Source organism: Condylura cristata, unplaced genomic scaffold (genome assembly GCF_000260355.1).
Source record: "Condylura cristata isolate star-nosed mole 26May11 unplaced genomic scaffold, ConCri1.0 scaffold00025, whole genome shotgun sequence".
Classification (NCBI taxonomy): domain Eukaryota; kingdom Metazoa; phylum Chordata; class Mammalia; order Eulipotyphla; family Talpidae; genus Condylura; species Condylura cristata.
In genome coordinates, this window is record NW_004567126.1 from 29,677,775 (window position 1) to 29,703,039 (window position 25,265).

Genomic DNA, 25,265 nt, shown 5'->3' on the forward strand with positions numbered 1-25,265 from the left:
GCCACTGCAGCACGAGTTCGATCCCCACCCTGGAGGTGGCCCACAGGGCGCGGCAGACCTCTCCTGACCACCCACTGCTCCCCTCAGCAGTGTACTTCATCAGTCGGCCTGTTCTGCTCCCCACTCTGTCTCTGGTGAATCCTCTCACCGCCCCTGCACCCCAGTTCTGTGTGCATAAGTAAATAAACTGTTAAAAAAAATTACACAGTTCAGTATTTTAGTTCATTCACCAAGTTGTGCGATTATTGTCACTGTCTAATTCTGGGACATTCTCACCACCCAAAATAAATCTACATCTCACCGCCTCTCTGAGCCCCCGGCATTCCCTCCCAGGGGTAGCGCCCTCCTGGACAGTCCTTTCCAGTGGGCCCAGCGCGTGGCCTCGTGTGTCCGGCCTCTCTCCCTGGGCATCATGTGTTCGGGGCCCCTCCCCGTGGGGGCGAGTGTCAGAGCGGCCGGGCGTGTGGCTCATGATGTGCTGAGCCCCTCCTCCGTGATTGGACACTTGGGCTGTCCCCACTTCTTCCTTGTCCTGGACATGTGTGTACGTTTCTGTGTAAACGTGTGTTTTCGTTTCTCTTGAGCAGATATCTGGGAATGGCATTGCTGGCTCACGCGGAAACCCTGCTTTAGCCGTTTAGGGGCTGCTGTTTCATCATTTCAGGGGCTGCTTGCCCCTAGCCCAGGCTCTGCGCGCAGCTGCCAGGGGGGTCAGCCTGGCCTCTGCCTGTGGTTGCTGATAAAGTTTTATTGGCACGCTGCACACCCACTGTGTGTCTCTGCAGTGGCAACTGAGTTGAGTGATTTTAACAGAGACCACGTGGCCCACAAACCCCAAAATATTTACTATCTGGCCTTTTACAAGACAAAGCATATTTATTTTATTTATGTACACAGAACTGGGGTACAGCCCAGAGGTAGGAGGAAGTGAGAGACAGAGACAGAGAGCGGGGAGCAGAACAGGCAGATTGACTGAAACACTGCTGAGGGGAGCAGCGGGTGGTTAGGAGAGGTCTGCTGTGCCCTGTAGGTCACCTCCCTGGCCGGGGATCGAACTCATGCTGCAGTGGCTGCAGATAGCTTCATGGTGCGGAGATTTTAACCCCTTGTACCACAAGGGAGGCCCAAAACAAAGCATATTTATTACTTAGCTCTTAAATTACACACTTCAATAGTCTGTTTATGCATCTGAAAAATCTCTCCCTTCTCCCTTCCTTACAGAGAAAGTTCCCTAAAGGGAGCAATTTAATCTTTCATTTCTTTATTTCTGTTTCCTGCTGTCAGTGAGTGTTTGAACATAATTCTCTGACCTCACCACATGGGAGCACTGAACACAGTGACCTCTTGGACCTCCTTTCCTGTACCAGGCTGCCTGCTGGGCCCACCCTGGGCCCCACTAGTCTCTGGGGGCCTCTTCCTGGGGCCACATCTGGACTAGCTACCTGGCCTTCTCCCACATGGTGGGGTGCCACGTGCTTGTGTTTGCAGCTGGGCGGTCCAGTTCCTGACCTCTTGCAGGGATTTAGGTCGGGATAGAAGAAACCCACAACACTTCCTCCCACACAAATAGTGGGGCTTTATCGAGCCCTACAAGACCAGGGCCTCTCACACACGGGGTTTTAGGTACTTTTCCTGTATTTTCCCCAGGTACTCTGCACCCGCTGGTCCAACAGAACAGGGAACCCTTCTCACTTGGGCTCCTAACTTGTCACAGGTGCAGAAAGGCGAGAGACACACTAAGCCAAGTCTCTCTCTCTCTATGTTCCCTAATGACCAGCATACATCTTCCCTGGGTGGCCCTAATAAATGGCCGTGGTGCCTTAAAACAGAAATTCTCCTCTTACCATCTGGAGACTACGAGTGCAGTCAAGGAGTCTCGGGCTGAACTTCCTGGGCAGGCTCGAGGAAGGCCCCCTCCTGCCTCTTCCGGCTTCTGGGGGCCCCAGATACCCTGGCTTTGGCCACGCCACAGTCTCCCCCACTCCGCTGTGTCCAGTCTCTGCTTCTTACAGGGACGCCAGCCTGCCTGCCATCCTGACCGTCTTTCATCTTCAAAGAGCCTTTCTCGAAATAAGGCCACAACTGAACTTGTGGGAAGGGGACAGGCGGAGGTGAATAGTTGAAGCTGAGACAGTAGTTAACCCTTTGTAACAACTCAACGCTTTATAACCCATAGACATGATTTCTGTTGAGCTGAAAAGGCCCCTCCCTGAAGATGAACTCGTGTTCCCAGACTCCCCGGCTTCAATCTTGTCCCATGGCCACCCCCTCCCCAGCACCGCCTCTAGTTCCTGGGCGCCTCAGTTTGCCACATCTCAGTGTTGTTTGTTCTTTTGTGACAGCCTTGAAGTCTTCTTGCTCCAGAGAAGGGGGTGGTGTAGGTAGTAAAGATTAAATAAGCTAATGTTTAAATTACAACAAATAAATGCATCAGATCGACACATTGGAAACCTGAAACTTACCCAGTGTTATATGCCAACTGTATCTTAGCACAAGCAAATTTTTATAGAGTAGGTTTCCACTTAGCTGTGGTGTTAAAAGTTGGTATTGGGGTGGGGCCTCCCCTCCCTGGTGGCTCAACAGGTTAAGGTGCGGCACTCTCAAGCCATCCTCAGCCACTGCAGCATGAGTTCGATCCCCGGCCAGGGGCCTGACTCCTAGGGCTCAGCAGACCTCTCCTGACCCGCTCGCTGCTCCCCTCAGCAGTCAATCTGCTTGTTCTGCTCCCCACTTTGTCTTTGGTGAATCCTCTCACGGCCCCCCCACCCCCCACACCTCTGACCTTAACCCTAGTTCTGTGTGTATAAATAAATACATCTTTTAAAAGTTGGTATTGGAAATGACACACTTGAAGCAATTCAGAGATTCTCTGGCTGATTCTGGAGCCCCAGGTCCTCAGAGGTGGGGGTGATTCTGGGCCTTGTCTGGGGACACCTGTGGTTGTCACACCAGGTGCTCCTGGCATCCAGTGGGTGGGGGCCAAGGATGCTGGTCATAGCCCACCGTGTCAGGACTGCCCTCGGAAGTGACCATGCCCAGTGCCAGCGGTGGTGGGAGGGGCAGGGGAAACTCCCGTAGATACTGAAACCGAGAAAGGCTCTTAACTGGACACACGTGTTTATTGGTCACTCTTTTAAAAGTCAGCTCTAGGTGTACCTCCTTGCAGCTGTGACCAGTTCCCCTCCCCCCACTGGGCCAAGGGCACACAGTGGGGACCAGGGTGGCTCCTCTGGGGGCTTTACGGTTCCCAAGGGTCCTATTGCATTGGGTTGTAAACCCTGGAGCCTTGGTGGTATGACTGCCTGCCCGAGCCCACTTTCCTGATTCGGAGAATCAGAATGCAGAGAAACTTCTAGGAGAAATGCCTGAGGTCGGGGATTGCCCGCCTTCTCCCCAGAAGAGCTGGTGAAAATCAGAAAGTGGCGCTTCCGTTTTTCTCTTACTACCAGGCAGCTTCCTCTGCTGGACTGAACCTCTCGAGCATTTCTGAAACCAAAAAAAAAAAAAAAAAGATGGTCTATTTTTAAGTTCTTCTGGGAGAGGCCCTTGCTGGCTGAGCAGAGGAGCTGAGCCCTGCAAGGTCAAAAGAAGGACACCTGGGGGTGAAATGAGAGCCCGGAGCTGGGAGGGTGCAAGGCCAGGTTCCACAAATGTCAAAATGTGACGCAGTCCTCGGCACTGCTGACATCAGGGCCAGGTCACTGTCGGGGGGCCTTCTGGGAGAGGTGGGGTATGAGCAGTGTGTCTGGCCCGGCCCATGAGTGCCAGAAGCACCCCAGTCGTGACAACCACAGATGCCCCCTGTGTCCTGGGGGGCAGCAGCTCCCTGGCGAGACTTCCCTCTAGTAACCTAGAGACATCCAGGGGCGCCCATGCCCTGTGGAGACACAAGCGCGTGAAGGCCCCACCCACGCCTGCGCAGAAAGCAGGGGCTGCTAAGGAAAAGAGTCGGCCACCAGGCTGGGGGTTGTCCTGCCTTCCCCTTGACAGGTGAGCGCAGAGCGGGTGAGTCCAGAGGCGACAGGGCCTGCCCAGGCCCCCGCTCACAGGTGTTGAAAAGGGAAATCAAGCTTCTGACCCTTACAAACACCGAGTGGGCATCCCAGCTGTGTCCCCCAGAAACTCCCACATCCAAAACATCAGGAGACAATCAAGGAATGGACCCAGGATGCCAAATCTTCTCCCTTCTCCCCCAGGACCGAACGGCCCTCGACTTGGTCCCAGCGCCACAGGGGCCACAGCTCCTCCGCCGCCTCTCGCGTTTGCCTCTGGGTGGTGGTCCCATGCCAAGTATATGCACGACTTTGATTTTATTGTCACCGTGGGTGGGTACCCTCTGAAGCGCTGGGCCCTGTGATAGTCTAGTTTCCACCTTTGCTTGACTCCAGAGTCAGCCTGAAGGGACCCCATGTTACAGGTGAGGGCAGCAAGGTTCGGAGACCCTCAGCAGGTTTCCAGAGCCACGACTGGCGCTTGCTCAAAATCCCTCACTGCACCTGGGACTAGAGCACCTCTGAGCAGATGCTGACCGGCAGTCTTCCAGAAGTTTCTAGAATCTTCTAAGTTCTTCCTTCTCGCCCAAACATCTCATCCTGCAGTCAGAATCTGTGCCCTCTTTTCTATCTTCAGAGCAAACATCAGGATAATTTTAATAATGAAAACTATTAACATCAAAATAGCAATGTACTCCGAGGGGCCTCATGGGCCCCCCAGGGTGTTGGCGACGGCCCGTGTACATTTTAAAATGCACAAGACTTGTCCATGAATGAGCTGTACACTCGTCTGTGTGCACATCATACTCCCATAAAAGAGCGTGGAAAAGAAAAGAGCCAAGGATTACAGCCCAGTGCCCAGAGTTGGCTGGGAAGTGGATGAGCGTCCACAGCTAGGCCAGCTCTGCAGACCAGGTAGGGAGCTGTGTCACCACCCTGGGAGCCAGGTGGGTGCCTGGGAAGTCATCTCCGAGAAAACGAGTCATGCACCAGGCACCTGCACTGGGGTGTTCATTTGACGTGCGGTATTTTCATGGTCTGATTATTTCACAAGAGGAAACCATCCGAAACAACCTCAAGCAATCGCACGCCCAGGAGTATCCCACTTCATCATGCTTTGCAGACACTGTGTCTTCCACATGGAGGGTGGTAACAACCAGCCTGGCGCAGCCCGTCAGCACCCTTTTTCCAACATCACGTATTTACTTCCTGTCTCTGTGTCACCTTGAACTGAGGCAAACATTGTTTTTAGACAATGTTATTGTACAGACTACAGCAGTGTCAACATGACTTTGATACATCCGGAAACCAAAGCATCTGCGAGCCTTGCTTTATGGCAAGCACAGTAGCTCGAGGGCACCCTCACGACAGCAACAGTGACGTACACTACGGAACTTCCAAAAAGGGTAGAATACAGACATGAGAAGTCATGGATAAATGCAACACCGTCTCCTGGATAGTCCTTGGGTGCAAAGCAAGACTTCTGGGCAGGGAAGGGCAATCCACAGACCGACGTTTCAGTCATGATAACCTGCTGTTTGTTTTCTTCATTCTGAAGAATGTCAGCCTGGGTGACGTGCAGGTGGGAACACTCAGTTCTTTTTGCAGCTTTCTAGCAGCCTAAAATTATTACATAGTGAACTTTGTCTTCTTTTAAGTGAAGTGCTAAGAGAATCTGTGATGGCATGGAAAGAAAATCTCCTCACTGAGATGTTGAGGACAAACATTTTAAAGGCAGCGACCAGCTGTACCCAGGAGCTAAGTTTCTATTAGCAGGCGAGTACATAACATGCCTTGAGGAAAATGAGGTGGTAGGATTGTGGATGGATTTCCTTGCTTTATTTGATGCCCAGATTTTGTAGGATGAAATCGTGTTGCTTTCAGAGTCAGAGAAAGACATAGGTGCAGGGACCACAGCCTGTGTCACCTGAGGACGAGGGCATGTTCCCAAAGGTATCCCTGGGGAAGGGGTGTGCCGGCGCCTGTAAGGACTAAGGCAGGACACACTGAGGGAAACCACAGCGGGATTTATTTACACAGGGAGTGAGTGGAGAGCGCTGAGAGGGATGTCTAGGCCACTGAGAGAGAGAGCAAGAGAGAGCACTGAGAGGGATGGCAATGTATAGGCCGCCAAGTGAGAGAAAGGCTGAAAGGGCTGACTATGTGCAGGGGGAGAGAGAGGTGGAGAGGGGTGTCCAGGCCCCGGGGGGACAGAGCGCTGAGAGGGGTGTCTGGGCCCCTGGGGGAGAGGTCCCAGCAGGTCCGTGGTACAGAGACCAAGATGGCGGTTGGCGGGCTCAGCAAAGCTGCAGGGCCCGGCTGCCCCGTGGGGAAGGGGGAGAGGAGGGGGGCAAGAAGCGGGCCCGCCAAGCCCAGTGGGATCCCACCATGGAGGCTCCAGGACCAGGCCAACTGCCGCCATCCACCACAGAGCTGGCGGGGCGGCTCCAGCTTTTGAACCCTCTCGGCAGCGCTGCTGCCCCGGCATTCCCCACAGCAGCGCCCGCTCGGTCTTGGTTGTCAGGGACGGAGTCAGGGCCAGGGCCTGGCAGGAGAGCTGCCGGGAGCCCAGTCCCGCAGGGCCATCCTCTCCTAGACGCCACGGGCCTCCCAGGGCGCCTCCATGTCTGGGTGACGCCCCTCGGTGTGTGTGTGTGTGTGTGTGTGTGTGTGTGTGTGTGTGTGTATGTGTGTGAATGTGCGCAGCACCTCACACGGGAGCTCAGCGGATGGAACCCGGTCTCCCGGCAAGCGCAACCTCCACCCAAGGGGGTCTCGCCCAGCCGCCCTGCCTCTCGGGAGACAGAACGATGTCTGGTGTCATCTGCAGTCATTACCACTGGGGGCCCTCCAGACAGTGCCCAGGATGGCCCCAGAGAATGACCTGCTGCAATGTCAGCAGGGCCAGGGGGACAGGCCCCGTGGTGGGGAAAGCCAGCCTTCCTGTGCTGAGACCCTGGGGCTGCCCTCTGCCCTCGCTGGGTCTGGGGGAAGGAGGTTTCCACCAGACCTCAACACTACCGCCCCCCAGTCCCTGGAAAGCTCACACTGCTCTGGGCCAGCTTGGGGCGGCAACAGTCGCGTGTCCCTCTGTGGAGGTGGAAAAACACCACTGGCTGGTGAAAAGCAAAAATGTTTGTAAAGGAAGAGGACCGGCTGTCGGAGACCACAGGAGACCTTCACAGGCAGCGGGAAACAGTCTCACCCACCCCCAGCAAGCCTGGGCCCTCAGGAAGTCGGGCCTGGGTTGGTCTCGGCAAGGAGGAAACGCCCCCCCAGGGGAAGCCCACCGCAGGACTGCCGGGACCAGCCTGACCTCCAGGGTGGTCCAGCCCCAGGCCTTTGAAGTGAGGTCTGCGGCTGGGCAACTGCAGGTCCCCTGGGAGCTCGGCCTGAGGCGTCTGTCTGCCCTGCTGGACAGTAGGGAGTGATGCAGCGGTCAGGGACAGGTACCCCTCTTCTCCCAGCCCTGGAGGGAATTAGGGAGCCAGGCCTCCCCTGAAGTGCATTCTCAGAGCAGCTGGCGCAGCTTGGCCAGTGAAGTGTAAGACGGCAGCCGGGCTCAGGGTCACCACAAGAGCTGGACAGCAGCCCCCAGGGCCCTGGTGCCGGTCTGAGGATCAGAGAGAGACTGGGGTGCTGACTGTCCGGGGTTTGCTTGAAGTAGGAGTCCGGACGCTGCAAGTGGGTGGCTCTGAGCTGCCCAGCCCACCCTAGGGTCTCGTGACGGGGACTTCCTGTCCTGTCGCCCCGGCCTGGTGCCTCCCCTGGCCCCAGCCGGTCACCTCTCCCGCCGAGGTTAATTGGTCTGCCCCAGTCGCAGTTTCCACCGCTCCCTTCTCGCCCCGGCATGTGGCTCACATCAAAGTAGGAAAGCAGGGACGGAAAAACACCGCGCATCACATTTCAAAGCTGGGCTTGGACCCGTTTGTTTTTCTTGCGCTGGCATGTCCCATGTCCTCGTGAGCCGCGATGGAATAATACAAGTTCCAGAAGAAAACCTGGCCGGCCCCGCCCCACAGAGGAATACTGTTCCGTTTCCTGAGCGAACAGTGCTCGCTGCTCCCCCGCCCCCGCCCACCCCGTCCCCTGTTTCTCTGGAAGGCGGGACTGGTTCCAATTCGAGCCCCGCGTTTTTGGCGACAGCCAAGTGTGTCTCTGATCAAAGCTGGAGATGGCTAAGTGAAAAATATTTAACCTTGCTTTTCATTTTCTCTCCTTTTCAAACAGGGTAAAGCCGTGTTTCTTGGAAAAACTGCAAAAGGTATGTAGCATTCTGCTTACTTCATGGGCTTGGAATCTCTTGTTTTTTTAGAAAAAGGAACAAACAAGCCCGGGTTTTCACGCGCACATGACACGCTCCGGGCCGAGGGCCAGGAGACCTGAGTTCAAATCCCAGGGCCCCCTCACTCGCTCGGCCACACGCGGGCCGTCTCCTTTCATCTCTCCACGCCGGAAACGTCCGTCTCCGACTTCCCAGCGTCGCGAGCGCGCTGCTCACGTGAAGACGGCGGCCCTGAGGCGGCCGGCCGGGCCCTCCGCTGAGATGGTGGGGGGGGGGGGGGGGTGACGGCGCTCCCCCCACCTCGCTCACGGCGGGGTCCGTGCTGGCTGTGTCAGTTACTGGGTCTCTAACCCCCCTCAGTCTGACCGCCGCGCTCGCTCGCGTCGGCCATCTTTACAAAGCGCCGACTTCCGGCTTCTCGCGCGGCCACTCACTTCTGGCCCGCTCCGCTGGGCTCCTTCCGCCTCGTTGTCGTCACTTCCTTCCTCCTGCCGCCCGTGGTTTTCTTCTGCTTGTCCCCTTCTGGGTCCTTAGGGCGCGAAGTCGGGTTCAGGCGGACGGTGTAGCCGCCAGCATGCCTCCGGCTAGCTCTGCGTCCACTGGCCAGCAGGGCTTTCCGCTTTACCCGGTGACCGCCTCTTGCACGCGATCGTCTCTTGGTTGCGCTTATCGTTTAAATAACGCGTGTCCCGCGTCAGTGTCAGGAGCAAAAGGACTCTGGGGACGGGGGCGGCACTGTGTTCTGGGGGCCTTGACCGTGCTCCGAGGTGGACTCACGGTGCGGGGAGGGAGGGCTGCCCCTGGGGTACACTCCTTGCTGCTGACCTCTCTGAAGGCTGCTGGCAGAAGGCTACAGAGGTGGTGGGCTGGGCCTTCGGGAACTGCACCAGACGGTGGCCCCGGGGAGCCAGAGGGATTGAGAGAGACTCCCCTGTATGGCTTCCTGCGGCCACCATCGCACACCACCACCACGGGGCTCCTTAGCACCACAGGGATCTAGTCTCTCCCGTGGCTGAAGGCCTGGCATCTGAGGCAAGGTGTCACAGGACCTTCCGAAGGTTCCAAGGCAGGTCCCTCCCACCTCTGCCAGCTTCTGGTGGCTGCTGGCAACTCTCGTGTCTTATGCACCTGTCACCCCACCTCTGCCTCTGTCACATGGTCGTCCGGCTCTTGCTTGTGTCCAGACCTCCCTCTTACAGGGACACCAGGCGTGGATCAGGATGACCTCAGCCAGTTACACTGCAGATTCCCTTTCCAAACAAGGTCACATTCCCAAGTAGACTTGAGCATAGCTTTTGGGGCAGTTTAACTCACAGCGCCCCCAACCCTGCCCCTGCGTGCCCTGGGCAGCCCAGGCGGCTGTTAATGCTGTGGGTGCTGGGCTGGCAGCTGCCCTGGCCCAGGGAGAGTGGAGGCCCCTGGGAGCTCCCTCCCACACCCTCCACATTTCAGGGGCCTGGTCCCCCGCACTCTTCCCCTGGGGGCTTCTCTTGGAAGTCTCTGGCTCACCCCAGAGCCCTACAGGTGGTTGGGTGGTGGCATGAGGCCCCACACGGGTCCCCGCTGCTCGCTTGACGCCTTGTACCTGTGAGAGGAGCTGTAAGGAGGAAGCAGGTGCTGACGCAGCCTGGCCCCGTGGGGCTGCTATTGGCCACATAAGTAAATGGACATTTGCCTGCTCCAGCCCCACTTCTCAGCGCCTGTGCCCCGGGTGTGCCAGGCTTCTCTCTGTGCAGCCTGCAGGAGACAGAGCCCGGAACAGCAAGGGGACCAGCCCCACTCCCCAGGGCAGAGTCAAAGGAGACGAGTCGAGAAAGCCGGTCCCCAAGAGAAGTCGCATGCTAACACAGTACTCCCGCAAATTCAGTTAGTGCCGCAAGAAACATCCACCGTGGTGACCCAATTCTTTAGGCACAGACATCTCCTCGCCCTAACCCCAACCTGATGATGTCCTTTCTCTGATGAAAAACTGGGCATCTGGTTGGTCTTTGCGTTCATTTTGACTTTCTAAAGAAAATATGACTTGGTGCCCCTTGGCGTTGGCACCCAAGGTGGGTCTGGGTCCCAGGACCCCTCACTCCAGCGGTGCGGTGTGGGCTCCCCTGCCCCATTTCCTGATGGAGCCCGGCCCCAGTTGCATGTGGCCTCTCAAGGTGGGTCAAAGCAAAACCACCCCGCTGGCAGCAGGGCAGCTATGGCCTCGGACCCCTGTTCCCTGGAGGCTGCTGCCGCCCCTGGGCTCACCCACAGCTCCACGCCCTGGCCTTCTCCAACCCAGCCTGTTGGTTCATCGAGCTATCGAAGGGAAAGTGGGGAGCAGCCTCCGAAGCCCCTGGGCCCCCTGGAAATCCCAGCGAGCACAGCTGCCCACTGCAGAAGTCCTCAGGGCTCACAGTCGCCCTCCTGGGCTCCCGCTAGACCGTCGCGCTGCCTCCGTGTGCCGGCTTCAACCCAGCGTCTTCCCCATGCCGCCCGCTGTCCAGGGAGCAGGGTTCCCCTTGCAGCAGGCCTCCAGCGCCCTCAGCCCTCCTGGGCCACACGGGGCTTGGCTGCAATTCTGCATTGACGAGGAAAGGGGAATGGAATCTGGACGGATGAGAAGGGGATGTCAGCCTGGGTGGAAGCAGACACCGATGGCATTGTTAGGAATTCCATGCCCGTTATGGAAACCGCAGCTTGGAGCAGAGGATTAACTCGCTCTCCAGGGGTCGGTGCCCATGGGGCTGGCCCCTCCCTGCCACTGTCCTGGGGCTGGTTGCTGTAGCGCTGGGTGACCAGGCCCAAAGGGTCAAAGAGAAACCACCCCGCTGGCAGCAAGGCCACCCTGCTTTTGGGGCAGTTTAACCCACAACACCCCCAAACGCCAGCTCTCTGCACCCTTGGCAGCCAGAGGGCGACTGTGAACTCAGTGCCTGTGGGTGCTGGGCTGGCCGTCCTGGTCCTTTGACCCCAGCCTGACCTTTGACTCCAGCCCTTATGCCCACACCTGCTGGGCCAGGAGTGGGTGCCCTGGACCATGGTGGGTGGTGGCCTCAGCCCTCCCAGGCTTCACACTGCAATCTGATGGGACCGAAACAACATACAGATTTCACCAAAAGCAGCTCTGGGCTGGGCGTCCTTCAGAGTCAGGGCCCTCCCTCGCCTGTGCTGCTCAGTAGGGGTCTCTCGCTGCGGAGAGCGTCCTGGGCACCGTGGGGTGGTGGGCAGCCTCCCTGGGTTCACCCACTTGATACCACGGGGAGAGTTGCACTGTGACTTCCCACACCAGGCGAGTCTAAACCGGCTCATTGAATCGTGTCTTTTGAACCTTTTTTCCCTCATTTCATTTTACATGAAAATTACCCGTGGTTACAGCAAGCCCTCGGAAGGGCCTCCCTGATTCTGCTCTGCCAGGCCGCTCTAAACCAGCAGTGGTGGGGTCTGCCTGGAGGGGCACGGGGCTCAGGTGCCACGGGGTGTCCCCAAGCTGCTGGGCGCCACCTCCCGCCCGCTGGTGTTGCCTGAGCCGGAGGACAGGCAGGAGCCGCAGAGCCCGGCGGGTCTGTCCTGGGCGGCGTCTGTGCCCAGGCGACTCCCCGCCCTCGCAGAATGTCTCCTGCTGGACACACACTGGGTCCCGGTGTGGCTAGGTGCCCGTCCCTGGCTGCCCAGCCCTGGGGGCCCTGTCCTGGGGGAGAGACTGGCCCGGAGCAGAGTGAGTCCCAGAAGCAGCCCCCTGGGTAAACACCTGCCGTCGCCCCTTGCGCCTGGTGCCCCGTGCCCAGCTTCCGCTCAGGCGCCCGCATCCTGTCTCCAGAACTGTGACTGATACTTCCATGGCAGTGGGATTTTTCAGGAGGAACTAAGTGAAGGCCCCTGAGATGGGGGCCGTGGATTCCAGTGTCCCCCCGAGGGTCCTAGCAGAGGAAGGAGGCGGTTCAGAGGTGCTGCTGGCTGCGAGGTCGGAGGACGGGCCCCAGCCCAGGATGGGGCGCCTCTTGAGGCTGTACAGGCAGGAGACGGTCCCCGGAGCCTCCGAGGAGCGGCTGCCCCGCCGGGCTTAGACCCGTGAGGCCGTGTCAGACTCGACCGCTACGACTGTGAGATGACAAGTGTGTGTGATTTCAAGTCATCAGGTGATCTGTCAGCACCTACAGGATGTGGTATCCAGGGAGTCTCCCCGGAACTTGCAGCGCCCCAGCAAGGGGCGGGAGCCCAGCCTGGCTGTGCGTGGTTGCAGGGCTGCAGAGGAGCCTTCCACGGGCGCTTTGCAGGCGTGTGGGCGCTGTCTGGGTTCAGGCGGGAGGCCTGGCTCTGGCCTGTCCCCCCCAGCCCGCCTGCCCTCTGGGAGATGCACCCCCCAGGCGGGGCGGTGGCCGGGAAGGACACGAGGCGGCTCACCAGCTCACATGACCGGAGCCCAGAGCTCCCTTTCTCCGCTCCGCGTCAGTGTGCCGTCACCCTCGTCACCGAGCCCCATTGTCCACCCGCCCACCGGCCAGCTCACTCCCTCTCCCAGCCCAGCGTCCACTCACCCTGCAGTTCTGTTTTCGCTTCTTTGTGGGCATCTCATTCATCCCCTCTGCTTTCGACCTTTCTAAATATAGCTGCCCGGGAACCGATTTAGCCGCGCACAAAAGGCCCGTGCTGACAGCAAGTCACAAGACGCTGTTTTCCAGCAGCCGCGTGCCTTCCCTTTAGAACCGGCCGCACGGCAGAACCCACTTGTCCCATGACCCCCCAGGGTCCTGCCAGAAGAGCCCAGATGTGCAAGGGGTCACACACCACTCCCCACACCTCTCAGGCTGATGGTGGCCAGGGCGGCTGGGCGTGCAGGGCGTGGTCAGCCCTGGAGCTGAGAGCTCGTCCTGGGGGATTGGGGGGGCAGAAGCAGTTTGTGTCTCCTTTATACTGACGTTCAGATACCCGCACGGCACCCGGGGCTTCCCGAGGACCCCGTTTGGTTGGCCTCTCTGTGCACACTTCTGCAGAGTCCAGACAGGGTCTCCCGCCTGCTGGAGCTGCCCCCCAGTGTCCCTGTGCACCGGTCTCCGCCCCCCCCACCAGCGCACTCCAGTGTGGCAACCACAGGGGTCCCCACAGATCTCCCTGGTGGAGACCCCGGTTCCCCGCGGGCTCCTGGGACAGGGTCTGGCATGCAAAGCGCCCAGCAGGTGTGCAAGAAAAGGTGCCAGTCGCACGCATGGCACGGCCGTCCCAGCCCCTCCCCCACCCCCCATCCTGGCGGGCAGCTGGGAGCCCGGAGCCTTCTCTCCCACACCGCATCCTCTCAGCTTTGTATTGGTATTTTGGGTTTTTTTTTTTCTTCCCTCTTTCAACATAACCCTCGTCTCCTAGACTTGAGAACACGGTGTCCCCAGGAGAGCCATGCATTGGTCTGTCCTCGTGCCGAGCCTGGCTGGCTGCTGTGTTCCTTTGGTTTGGGGATTTTGGTGGTTGTTTTTTTTTCTTTCCTTCCTACCAGCAGGCAGGGGCGGGGGGTCGGTGCTGGGAGGAAAAGAATTCAGAAGCTTAGTGAGCTGTAAAGCTACTGGTTCCGGAAGTTTTAAAGCAAAATGAAGGCTGTTTCTGTTCTTTCTGAAGACAAGGAGTCGTTGCCGCCAGCCTACCTCCCCCTCCCGGACCTGTGCCAGGAAGCCTGAGCGAGGCTAGGAGCCGGGGAACAGGGCACGAGGCTCCTGCTGCCAGCCCCACCCCCAGCCACAGGCCGCAGAGCCCGTGTGCTGGGTGAGGACTCAGGGAGCGGCTGCCCGGAAGCAGCCAGGCGCTCTCTGAGCTGGGATCCCCCGAGGCTTCCTGTCTTGGGAGAGTAAATGCGAGGTGCTGGCCCCAGTTTACAGGAAGCAGAGAGCTCACTCCCTGAGGCCGCCAGGAGCCTTTGCCTTTGGTCTGAATGCGCTGCCTGCCTCCAGGGCGGCCGAAAAGCAAGGTGACCAGGTCACCCCAGGTGGCGACTGCACTGGGGCGGCCAGTGGCCTGGAGCCGTCCAGCGTGAGAGCTCCGCCAAAGCAGCTGACCGCCCCGGCCTCCCCTGCGCCTGTAGCAGCCGTGGAGCCGGGTAACAAACTCGTGATGGCAGCGACTTAAGCCACAGCCACGGCAGGCCCAGGTGATGTGGCAGGGTGAGCCCCCACCCAGGGCCTCGCCAGCATGAAATCCAGATGCCCAGTGGCTCCAGAATTGGCCTGCACCAGCCGCAGGCCTGGGGTCAGCCCCTGTGGCCAGGCACTGCTCCCGCTCATGAGGCCCCTCAGGCAGCCATGGAGGATTCCCTCCTGCATCAAATTCTTTCAAGCTTCAGATCACTTTTCCTCCCTTTGATGGGCTCAACGGATTCACTTGTGCCCACCCCTATACTCTCCTCTCTTCAAGCCACCCGGGTCCATGGTCTGTGCCCGCAGCCCGGCGAGGCACAGTCTCCTCGGCTTTGCCCACACGGGGAGGACCACTCGCGGTCAGGGCGGGCGGCCTCTTCCCGCTGCACCTGGTCCCCGCTCGTGGGCACAGGCCCCGCAAGGGAGCTGGTGAGGGCACAGCGTGACCTCGGGTACGACACGCACCGTGCACGTTGCCATAAGTCTCGGGGGGCGGGGGGCCCTGTGCAACCAGGCCGTGGGTAAGATTCGGCAAATGAGCTCTGACTCCGACAGCGTGAGACCTGAAAACAGCAACGACCACAGAGAGAAAACCCTGAGTTCATGTCCCGCGAGTCTCCTTATTGCCCTTCGTGACAAATTCAGGAAAGGAGGCTCCACTGTGGGGTTCTCACCCGCGGTGCCCAGCTGAGATGTGCCTCGGGTGGACACCGCCGTGTCCCAGGACACTGTGGGCGTCACCACGGGGGGTGCTCCTGGCAACAAGTGGGTGGAGCCAGGGGTGCTGCTCAACCCACCCCCCACGCACACACAGCTCCCATCTGCCCGCCCCCTCCACGCCCCAGAATGAGCTGACCCTGAGGGGAGGAGGCCTGGTTTCGTCCATCCTGGTCCTGACAGGAAGTGACAGCTTGGAGTCACTCTTTGGGAGCTTGGCTGGGGTTCTCCGGCCCTCTTCATCACAGGCGGGAGGCTGGAGATGCTTCTGGAAGACGCTTCTGCTGAGGACAAAAAGCTCCAGTAGCTGTTTCTGGGACGGCTGACCCCTGCATCCTGTTTGTCTCATCGTCCAGAGCATCAGCCCCGGGGTTTGTGAACTTGGGGGTCAGTCGGGGCTCACCTTTGGGAAGCCCTACGTGGAGAATGTCCACCTCAGAGAAGACAGGGAGACTACAGCTTCCCCTAGGGACCAGCCCGCCTTCCACCGAGTGTCCAGGGCTGTCGGTAAACATCAGCACTCGACTGACAACAGGAAACATTCAGCCAGGTTCACGCCGGTGTCTGCCAGCTGGCAGCTTCGGAAGCCGGCCGGTGGCGGGAATCCCACCTCCTGCACAGCCGGGGCCTCAGCCCTGACCTGTCCCCTGGCGTGGGGCGGGGGCTGCTGGAGCTCACCCCAGGAGGAGTCCAGCGCCCTGCAGGCCTCTCCTGCCACCGAAACCTCAGGCTGTTGGAAAGCCCTTTCTCGCCTGCCTCTGCCCCACCGGGCACATACTTCGCATTCTTTTCCTTTTACGAAGCCCAACCGGCCAGCTCTCCGCTGGCACCCCGTTCTTTCTCTTCTGGTAAGAAGACAGCTCAGGCAACGGCTCGGGTGTCTCTGGTCCAGCAGCAGCGGGAGCGGCACTGTTCCCAGCTATGAGAGCTATGCCTGGAATCCAGAAGGATCGCAGGCATTTTTGTGTCTTGCTGTCATTGCTTCCTGTGCAGTCAGAAAGCATCTCGGAGGGAGGACATGGCACCACAGGCCAAACAGACGAACGACATCCACTCACTCGGGGTCTCCGGGGCACCCCAGCCCCTGCTGGCGGATCTTGCCCAGCGGTGCCCTGGACGCCAGGGCGTGCGCGAGGAGGCGGTGTGCAGGTCCGCGCTCCCGTCAGTCCCGCTGTGCAGGCTTGGAACCCCAGGACCCCTGCAGGGCTGGGGCCACCCCAGCCCTGCTGTCTGCTTCTTGGCTCAGCACCCTGAGACACCTAGGTCCAGCTTGCCCCCCACCATGAGATCTTGGGTGCCTACTTACCGTGCATCCCCCTCTGGGCAGTTCGGACTCAGTGATACTGGGCGCCCTGGCCAGCTCCGAGTCTGATGACATCTAGAGCCCACAGCACCTGAGTGTGTCATGCCATCTTTGTGTGCCCCACCCCTCATTCACCAAGACTAACGCAGGCCTCGGATGCAGGACTCTAGGAGACACCGGGCAGGGATGTGACCCTGAGACGCCCTCACAGGGACTCTCCATGGGAGGGCACAGGGTGGTGATGCCTTTCAAAGGATGCAGTTTGCTCTGCACGCACGTCATCTCTATCAGAAGCTGTCAGGAACGTCCACTGGCAGGCAGGACTGTCCCAGACCCAGTGCCCAGGGCCACTAATGTATCTAGCATCCTGCCAAAGCCCAAGCAGTGATCTGTCCTCCCCAAAGAAAGAAACGGTGTGAGGTTCCTGGCACTATCTTGGGTGTGTGGAATCCTGATCCTCGATGGTGAGCCCAGGCCACACCGAGGTTCTGTGGCGGACCCGCCGTTGACCCAGCCTGTAGGTAGGCAGTGACAGGCAGCCTCCACTCTAGCGCAGCCGGGGCAGATAGAAAGTGGTGTCTGTTGCCTGCTGCTTATTACATCCACCCAGCCTAAGCTCAGCGGCACGTTGACTCCTTATAGGGGAGGTAGCGTCACTTTCCGCTGGGCCACGAAGACTTATTATATTCGTGTTTGTCCCCAAAGGTGGCAGGTGGCCAGGCTGCCCCTACGTCTGGCTTGAGGAAGCCTGGTTTGGGGAGTGGGTGCAAATCTGGCCCAACTATCACCAACTGTGCTGTCTTCGGGAAGGTTACTAAGGTACTAACATCTTCAAGCCTCCGTCTCCTTATCTCTTAAAACTGGCACAGTAATTCCTTTGTGATGAGTGGCCATGTGGGGCTCACGTAGGGCACTGTGAACTCACGCCCATGTTTTTGTCCACAAGCCAAATTCACAAATCTTACACTTCTTTCTCCAAACAAACCTTTGGTTGCTTTTACCATACACTTTGCTTTAGATCAGCAAAGAAACCTGTGACTTCCATGTCAATGACAAGATTCAAGTCCTTTATATCTTGCTTTTTAAACATGCTCACTTCAAAATGTTACTCTGGCCACATGCTGGAATACTACTCAGTCACGAAAAGGAGGAAAGTGTCACTCACTAAAATGTGAACTGACCTTGAAACCATGATACTCAGGGAGAGAAGCCAGACACAGACCACATGTTGTATGACTCTCTTTATATGAAATGTTCTGTTTCTCTAAAAGATTGTCATGGGATGGTTGTATGCAGAGAGATCATACAGTGAGACTTCGGGGACCAGGGAGATGATACTTTTGGGAAAAAGATATCCCAAGAGAGAACTTCCAGAGCCCTTGGGAGAGGCAGGCAGGTGGGTCTAGTGGTCATCTGGGCCAGCACGGGTCGCCAGTACACACGTGAGTGGTGTGCCCACACGCAGAGGACAGGCAGGCAGCAGGTTTGGGGATGCTGGCCTTGCCGTAACGCCAGCTGGTGGCGGCAGGCGCCTGCCGGGCCTGGCTGCTCATCACCTACATGGGTCAGCGGCCTCACCACAGGCCCGAGCTGCAGACAGCACCACACATCAGGGGCTCCCACACAGATACTCAGTTTTCACTGCCCTGAGGCTGGAAATCTGAGCTGAGAGGTTGTCAGGAAGTGCTCTTCTGGCGATACACTTGACATTGTCATCTCAGAGGGTAACAGAGGCCCCCTTATCGGGGCCCTAATCCCATTCACAAGGGGCCCATGCTCCTGATCCAGTCGCCTCCCACAAGCCCCACCTGATACCACCACTTGGGGGGTTACGACTCACTATGAATGAGGGGGAGGGAAACGCAGACATGTAGCCCCTAAAAGGCAGGATGGGGATTGCAGGGACACTCCTGGCAGAGGAACTGACCAGCTTTGACTTTGCCCTCAACCGTCTAAAGGACCACAGTGGTTTCTGAGTAGAGAAGACAGGGTCCCGTGCACTGTCGGGAGCTGGCTCTCGCCCCAGGGAGCAGAGGTGGTGCCCAGCAGTCCACCTGAGGCCGCTAGGGTGCGCTGGCAGTGCAGGGAGGGGCTGGCTGGTCGGAGGAGTCCCGAGGGGCCTGTGTTTCGGGCACTGACAGCAGCTGGAGAGGCTACAGTAACGGCCCGTAACTCGGCCGAGTTTCTTGGAAGCTGTGACTTTAAGTGAAAGACCACGCAGAATGAAACCAGGTCCCCCAGTATTGTTCTTTCTGCTTCAGCCCAGATTGTCCTTTTCTCGTCAGTGTTAAAACGAAACATGATTGGGGCCCCGGGCCCCCCGCGGTGTGTGTTTTTCACATGCTGAGCTCATGGCTCCTTTGTGTAACATCACGTTTCAGATGCGCTGTCACTCGCTAACTCCTGAGGTGACACTGAGGACCCCACACTGGGACCCAACACCCGGCAGCACCCGAGGTTCCCGGGGGGAGCACGTGTCCGGGAGAGGGGCTGTCGAATATTGAGCCTGTGTCCGGGCCCTTCGGGGGGTCGCTTCCAGCTGGTTTTCCGTAGGATTTCTGCTTGTCTGTCAGGTCCTTTCCCTCCACGGCTCTGGTAATGTGGTGTTCACCCATTTCCCTCCAGAGTCTCCTCCTGCCTTTCACGTGGGGTCATTTTCCTCCAAGTCCTTTCATTTTACCTTTGATGTGGCAGGTCAGCTGCTGAGAAAGTCGGCTTTTCTTTGTCCAAAAATGCCCTTTTTCAGCCTAATCCGTGAAGCTTTTCTTCACCAAGTTGCCTTTTCCCTGGGCCCTGCCAAGTGCCGGCACTTTCCTCCCTCGGCTTCTGCGTGTTTGTTTTGTAATTAACTGACTCCATTATGGTGTGAGTCACCTTTGGTAACACAAACAGATCTTAAATATTCAGTTTGATGGATTTGGGCAAATATATACCTGTATTCACCAGCGTCTCGTCAAGATGTGAAATATTTCTAATGCCTCCGTTCTGAGACCCTGAGCTTGTTCTCTGCCCGTGCGTGAGGACCCGGGATGTGAGTGAGCAGACTGTTTGTCCATCCTCTCGTTGACAGGTTGTTGGCTTGGTGCCAGTTGTTGCTATTATAAATAAAGGTGTATGAACATCTTGTACAAGTCCCTTTGTGAAAATATGTTTCTGTTTACCTTGGGTAAATTCCTCGGAGTGGAATTGCTGGGTCGTAGGTTAAGTATGTGTTTAGCCTTAGAAGAAACTGCTACCGGTCTTCAGCGTGGTCTACTATTACTTCACATTCCCGTCTGCATCGTGTGAAGCCGCCGGGTCTATCTCCACCCCGATATGTAGTGTTCTCAGCCTGCTTCGATTTTGCCTCGCTCGTGCTTGGAACTAGTCTCTCCGGTGGCCTGAGTCAACGGCTCCCAGGGGACTGATCACCTAGGACACGTCTTTATGTACTTATGGACCATTTCTCTGCCCGCTGTTAGGATACTTACAGTGCTTGAGGTTCTAGGGCTTCTTGAATCTGCAAACAGAAGTCTTTTGTTCTTATTAACTTGGGGAGAGGGTCAGCCCCTCGCTCTTCAAGGACTGATTCTGCCCCATCCGCTGTCCCCTCCTTCCCGAGTGATGAGTGCACATGTCTTTGACCTTGCTGAATCCTCTGTCTTTTATCTTTCCTCCAGTCATTCTCTTGTGCCTCCCAGCTTCTTTCTGGACCTTTCCTCTGCCCTGTCTTCCAGTTCGCTCACTTTATCTTTAGTTGTCTTTAATAACACTGTTTCTGCCATTGAGCTTTTATATTTCCAATGTTATTATTTTCCACATGTCCACTGGTTCCTTTTTATTTTTTTTAATAGTTTCTAATTGGCTGCTAAAAATCCCATATGATCTGTTTATCTCCTTGAACATAATGAACGCAGTTATTTTAGAGCCTGTCAACTCCATGCATAGAACGCCAGTGGGTCTGTTGGTACTGCTCATTATTTCTGTGGATTTTGTTCCTGTGGTTTTATATCCTTGTATGGCTGGTTATTTCTAATTGTGTGCTAGACACAAGAAATTAGAAATAAAAGCAAACTTGCTTTTAGAAATAATTCAAAGCCTCGCATGATGGTGATTTTCAGAGAGAGGATCTATGTTTACTTCTGCCTGGCATCACTGCCAGAACTAGGATTTGAGGTTATTCAGAACTCAGCTGCTGTTACTCTAAGGACTTGCATACACTTTGCCATCCCAGTTCACACCAAGGGGAAGTTCACCAAAGTCTCCTTTAGAAGGCCCCAGACCTCAACCTCTGTCCCGTGCGGCTGACTGCAGAACCTCCCAACCTCTCGACAAGCCCTTACTGGCTTCCACCCTCCCCCCAATCCTGGCTAGACATAGCCACAATCTGAGAACCTTCCAGTGCCTCTGAGCAGACGTATCTGTATTCTGTGTGACTTTCCTAGCTACTTTAGCAGGAGGCTTTGCCCCTGGGAGCTCTCTGGGCCACCGCCATGCAAGTCAAAATCTGCAGATAGAAATTTTGATCCAAAGTCCAGGTGGTGTAGGAGGAGGCCATTCATGTAGGTCACCACGATCCTAAACCACAGAATAAGCCAGGATCTTTCCCCAGCTTTGTGAACACCCTCTTATTTTACGGTCAAGGGAGCTCAGGCCCGGGTCAGGACGGAACCAGAGTAGATGCAGGCCCTCCCGTTCCAGACGTGCTCTGAGCTGCGTCGTCAGCACCCAGCAGCCGCTCCTTCCCCAGGAATGAGGTCCCGGGGATGACCCCCTCCCCACCCCCAACTGCGTGTTGTGTGGATTCAGCAGGAGGCCACAGAGGGTGTAGAAGTGCCGGGCATGTGGGGATTTCACACGCTCTTGGAGCCCAGAGCAAAGCCTCAAGGCTGCAGTCTCACCTCGCCTCCGGGGCTCAGGCGGAAAGGGATTTGTGTGCGTGAAAACTCCCTCTCTGGGTTCTCCGCGTCTGGCTCTCCCACTAATCCCATCCTTTCCTGTTTTGAATGTGATTACCGTCAAGCTCTATTGGGGTCTCCCTGGACCAGGTGGACTTTTTACCATCCCCTGACCCTCCCTGGTCTCTGCAGGTGAGGGGTGTGGCCACCTCAGGCAAGCAGGCTCCGTGGAGCGAGCATTTTTGCTTCCAGCAAACCGGCCCATCCACATTGGCCGGGCCCAGGATGCTCAGGGCTCTGTGTCCAGCGTCCATCTCTCCAGCAGCTGTGTTTCTATATGACAGCTGCCCCAGGTTTCCTAAAGAAGCCACGTCCTGGCCGCCAGCCTCTGGGACCCCCAGCTGCCTGGCACAAGAGCTTGGGGCTGAGGCTTTGCAGGGCAGCACAGAGAGGGACCCGAACATCCCAGAGCAACGCACTGATGCGCAGAGGTGGGAATGACTTTGCCCAACCCTGTCAGTTGTGGGAGCAGGGAAGGAGTCAGGAAGGCTGCTGCTGTTCAGCGTGACACCCTGCAGGGTGACCCCCCTCTGGGGGCTGTGACCTGGTCCCCCAGAGGTGTTGCTGTTTGCGTTTGAGGGCCCTGTGTGCCTTCTAGTCACAGAGCTTGTTAGGTGCTAGGAAAGTTAAGCCCACTGTTGAAACAGGCTCTGTATCCTTTCAGTTTAAAGTGTGTGCATTTCGCAAAAGCAAGCCTCTTCTAGCTGCATTTTCTTCTAATACGGGAGCCCCACGGAGGCTTTTGCTCCTGCTACCGGGGTACACCAGGTGATGTACTGGGGTGCCTCCTGGCACCGAGTGTGGGGTAGGGATCCCCCACGGTGTGAGTGATGGTCCCATAGAAAATGACCTGCTCTAAACTAGTGTAGGGACAGATGCCAGGGGGCCCGCCCCAAACTAGGTGTCCCCCCACCTTGCCATCCTCCAGCCTAACAGGAGAAACCCTGCCGCTGCCTCTGTTTTGTTTAATCTCGTGTGCACTGGAGCGTCACGTCTCAGCTCGAGTCTGTAACAGTTTGGGGTGACTGCCCGCCCTTTGGAAGCATCATGGCTTCTGGCGGACTGCGGGGAGGGGCGGTCATCTCGCTGGCCCTGGGCTGTGCACGTCCCCGCGGAGCCCGCTTCAGCGTGGTGTGGCTTCCTAGTCCTCTGGTTGGGGCCGGCCCACAGCCTGGTGGCGTCTCTGCTTCTATTTTTAGACCAGCCTCGCCCCAAGCCGTGCCCTGACCTTGCCAGTCCTGACCCAGTCTCCCCACAGAGGCAGAACCTGGAGTGAGTCAGGAATGCGACTGCGACCTCACCCTCCTTTCTGGGGCTGCTGATACACTCTTCCCCCCCCCCCAGGGTCCTGCGCCCTTCTGGAGCCTTCCGAGGCCCTCCTGAGCCAAGGCAGGCCCGGCCTGGTCAGGGTGTCCAGCACACCACGCACCTTCTGTGGGGAGCAGCTGGTGAGGAATGTGCCCGGCTGACTCAGCACCGCCCATTCTGCTGGAGTCAGCCTGGGCCCCGGGGCACGGCTGCTGCTGAGTCAGTGGCCAGCCGTGCCAATGCCAGGCCAGCGGTGAGCTGGCGCATGGGGGTGCCTGTTATGCGGCCTGTGTGCATCACACCTGAGCATGGCGCCTCAGCGTACACCCACTCACCTGTGCCCAGGCACATGCAGAAACACACGTACACACATGCACTACATGTGTGTCCACGCACGTGCACACGGAAGTGCACTCACAGCCGGACACCCCCAGGGGCACACACCAGGACAGGCGGCCACGCACACACATACACCCAGGAGGACGCATGCACACACAGACACGCACACGACACACAGCACACAGCCACGGGCACGCGCGTACAGACGCCCCCACACAGGCCTGCGGCTCACAGGCACCCCCAGCGCACCTGCGCACCTGTGCACACACGGCGCGGAGACGTCCCTGCGCACACGGCACCGCACACGCAAGCACTGCCCGTCCCTACGGGTGCTTGCGCGCCACGTCACGCCACCGGGGCGTCTGGGTTTTAACCAGCCCAGAGGGAGCCTCGGGGCACGAAGCGGGATCGGAAGGCCCCAGGCCTCGGGGCCACGGTGTCCGCTCCACTCTGGGGTCTCGAGGTCCTGGTGGACAGCTGTGTGCATGGTGCTGAGGAGGTCGCCTCGGTCTCCCAAGGGAAACACGCCTCAGGGCCGGCCGTTTGCTCACTGTAGGCGTCTATATTTAGCACTGAGTAATTTTGGTATTTCTAGGCCGAACCAAAGGCTTGGATGTTTTGTGGCTGCTTTGAAGCTCTTGCTGAATCAGAGCCCTCTGGAAGCCCACACGCAGGGCTCTGGGTGACCTAAGCAGACACACCAGCCTCTTCTGACCCAAAGGGGGCCCGCGTGCCTCTGGAAAGGGAGCCAGGCGGTGTGGCTGGGTGGCGTTTTCCCTGAAGCGTCTTTTGGGGTTCACCTTAGACTCAAAGGCAGTTGTAGCAAGTCAGAGAGACGGTTCTGTGCCGCTCCGGTCTCCCGACTGGTAGCAATTGTCAGTTTGGTCACTGTCTCCTTGGCATGGAGGCAACCCCCGCCTTCCTCAGCTGCAGTGGGGGTGTGTGCGAGGCCTGCACCCCACTGCTGCACCCCACTGTCGCCTGTGCAGGTGCATAGGCTTCTCCTCTCTCCAGATACTCGTCTTGCCAGCACCCAGCGGCGTCACACCCCCGCCCAGCCTGGCCACGGCGGATGCCCCACACCCCAGCCCTCATCTCAACAGTGCTCTGTAGATGGAGCCAGACACCCTCCAGGGATTGGTCTTTTCACTTCACATAACTCCCTGGGGAGCAATCCAGCGTACTCTGCTCTCAAGCAAGCTGCAGCACCTTTTTATTGCTGAGTGGGAAACGTCTTGAAAACCCGAAATGCACCGCCACTTTCTGTACCTACCTGGCTCTGCTGACAGCAAAACAAGCGTGACGTCACGGGAGGCGTCAGGGCAGCCGCCGGCCACTCCGGACATTCTGGCGGGCAAGGCCCAGCCTCGGGGTGCTGGGGAGGGTGCAGCCCGGGCACTGGGGGGCTGAGCAGCATCCCCGGCCCCACCCACTGGGTGCCCAGAGCACCACCAGTCACGACAACCGCAAATGTCCCCCGACATGGTGCAGCGTCCCCTAGGGTCATGGTTTTCTAAATGAAGATTAGGTGAGAAGAGTAGAACTTTCACTGCCTTCAGGTACAGGAGAAAATGGCATAACTGAATCATGAAAGTCAATTACCATCACTCTACACTGCCCGTAGGAAGGTAAAATAAAACAGCCACTCTGGAAAAACAGTTCGGAATTTTCTTAAGAGGAGAAACATGCATTTACACTCCTCAGCATTTATCCCAAGGAAATAAAGACTTGCATTCACCCCAGTATGCATAGTACCTTCATTTATGAGCACCACAAACTGGAATCAGCTCAGATATTCTTTAACAGTTAAAGAAGTGTTAAATGGTGGCACTTCTGTGTTATGGAACATTACTCAGCCCTGAAAAAGGAATACTGTTCATCTCGAGCTCAGCCAGGTGCCAGTGTAGCCAATTTTTTGGGACACATACTCTGTTTCACTTATATAATCTCAAAGCAACAAAAGTCTGAAGAAAGAGACCTTCTGGGTGTTGCCAGGAACTGCGTGTGAGGTTGGATGGAGGGCATGAGAGGTGGCCACGTGGACACGGTGGAAGTGTCCTGCATCAGCGTCACATCCTGGCTGAGGCACTGACAAGTTTTACAAGGCACCACCTTTGAGAAGACTGAGTGCTGAGATACGCTCTCTCTCTCCTATTGCCTACAATGACATGTGCCTCCACTGGCATCTCCAGAATTTAAATATAATTAGAAAATAAGTTAATAAAAATATCTTGGAAAGGAAATTGAAATTAAAATTGTTCCAAATAATAGCAAAATGGGATTCATTGA

General features: G+C 57.4%; 1 long non-coding RNA gene across 1 annotated transcript in view; it reads left to right on the forward strand.

Annotated features, from left to right (window-relative positions):
* LOC105854074 overlaps window positions 1-25,265 on the forward strand; it is a 78,716-nt gene that overhangs the window by 51,957 nt on the left and 1,494 nt on the right. Inside the window, exon 2 of the long non-coding RNA XR_001145801.1 lies at window positions 8,223-8,256. This is a non-coding gene — a long non-coding RNA (uncharacterized LOC105854074). The remainder of the gene's footprint in view (window positions 1-8,222; window positions 8,257-25,265) is intronic.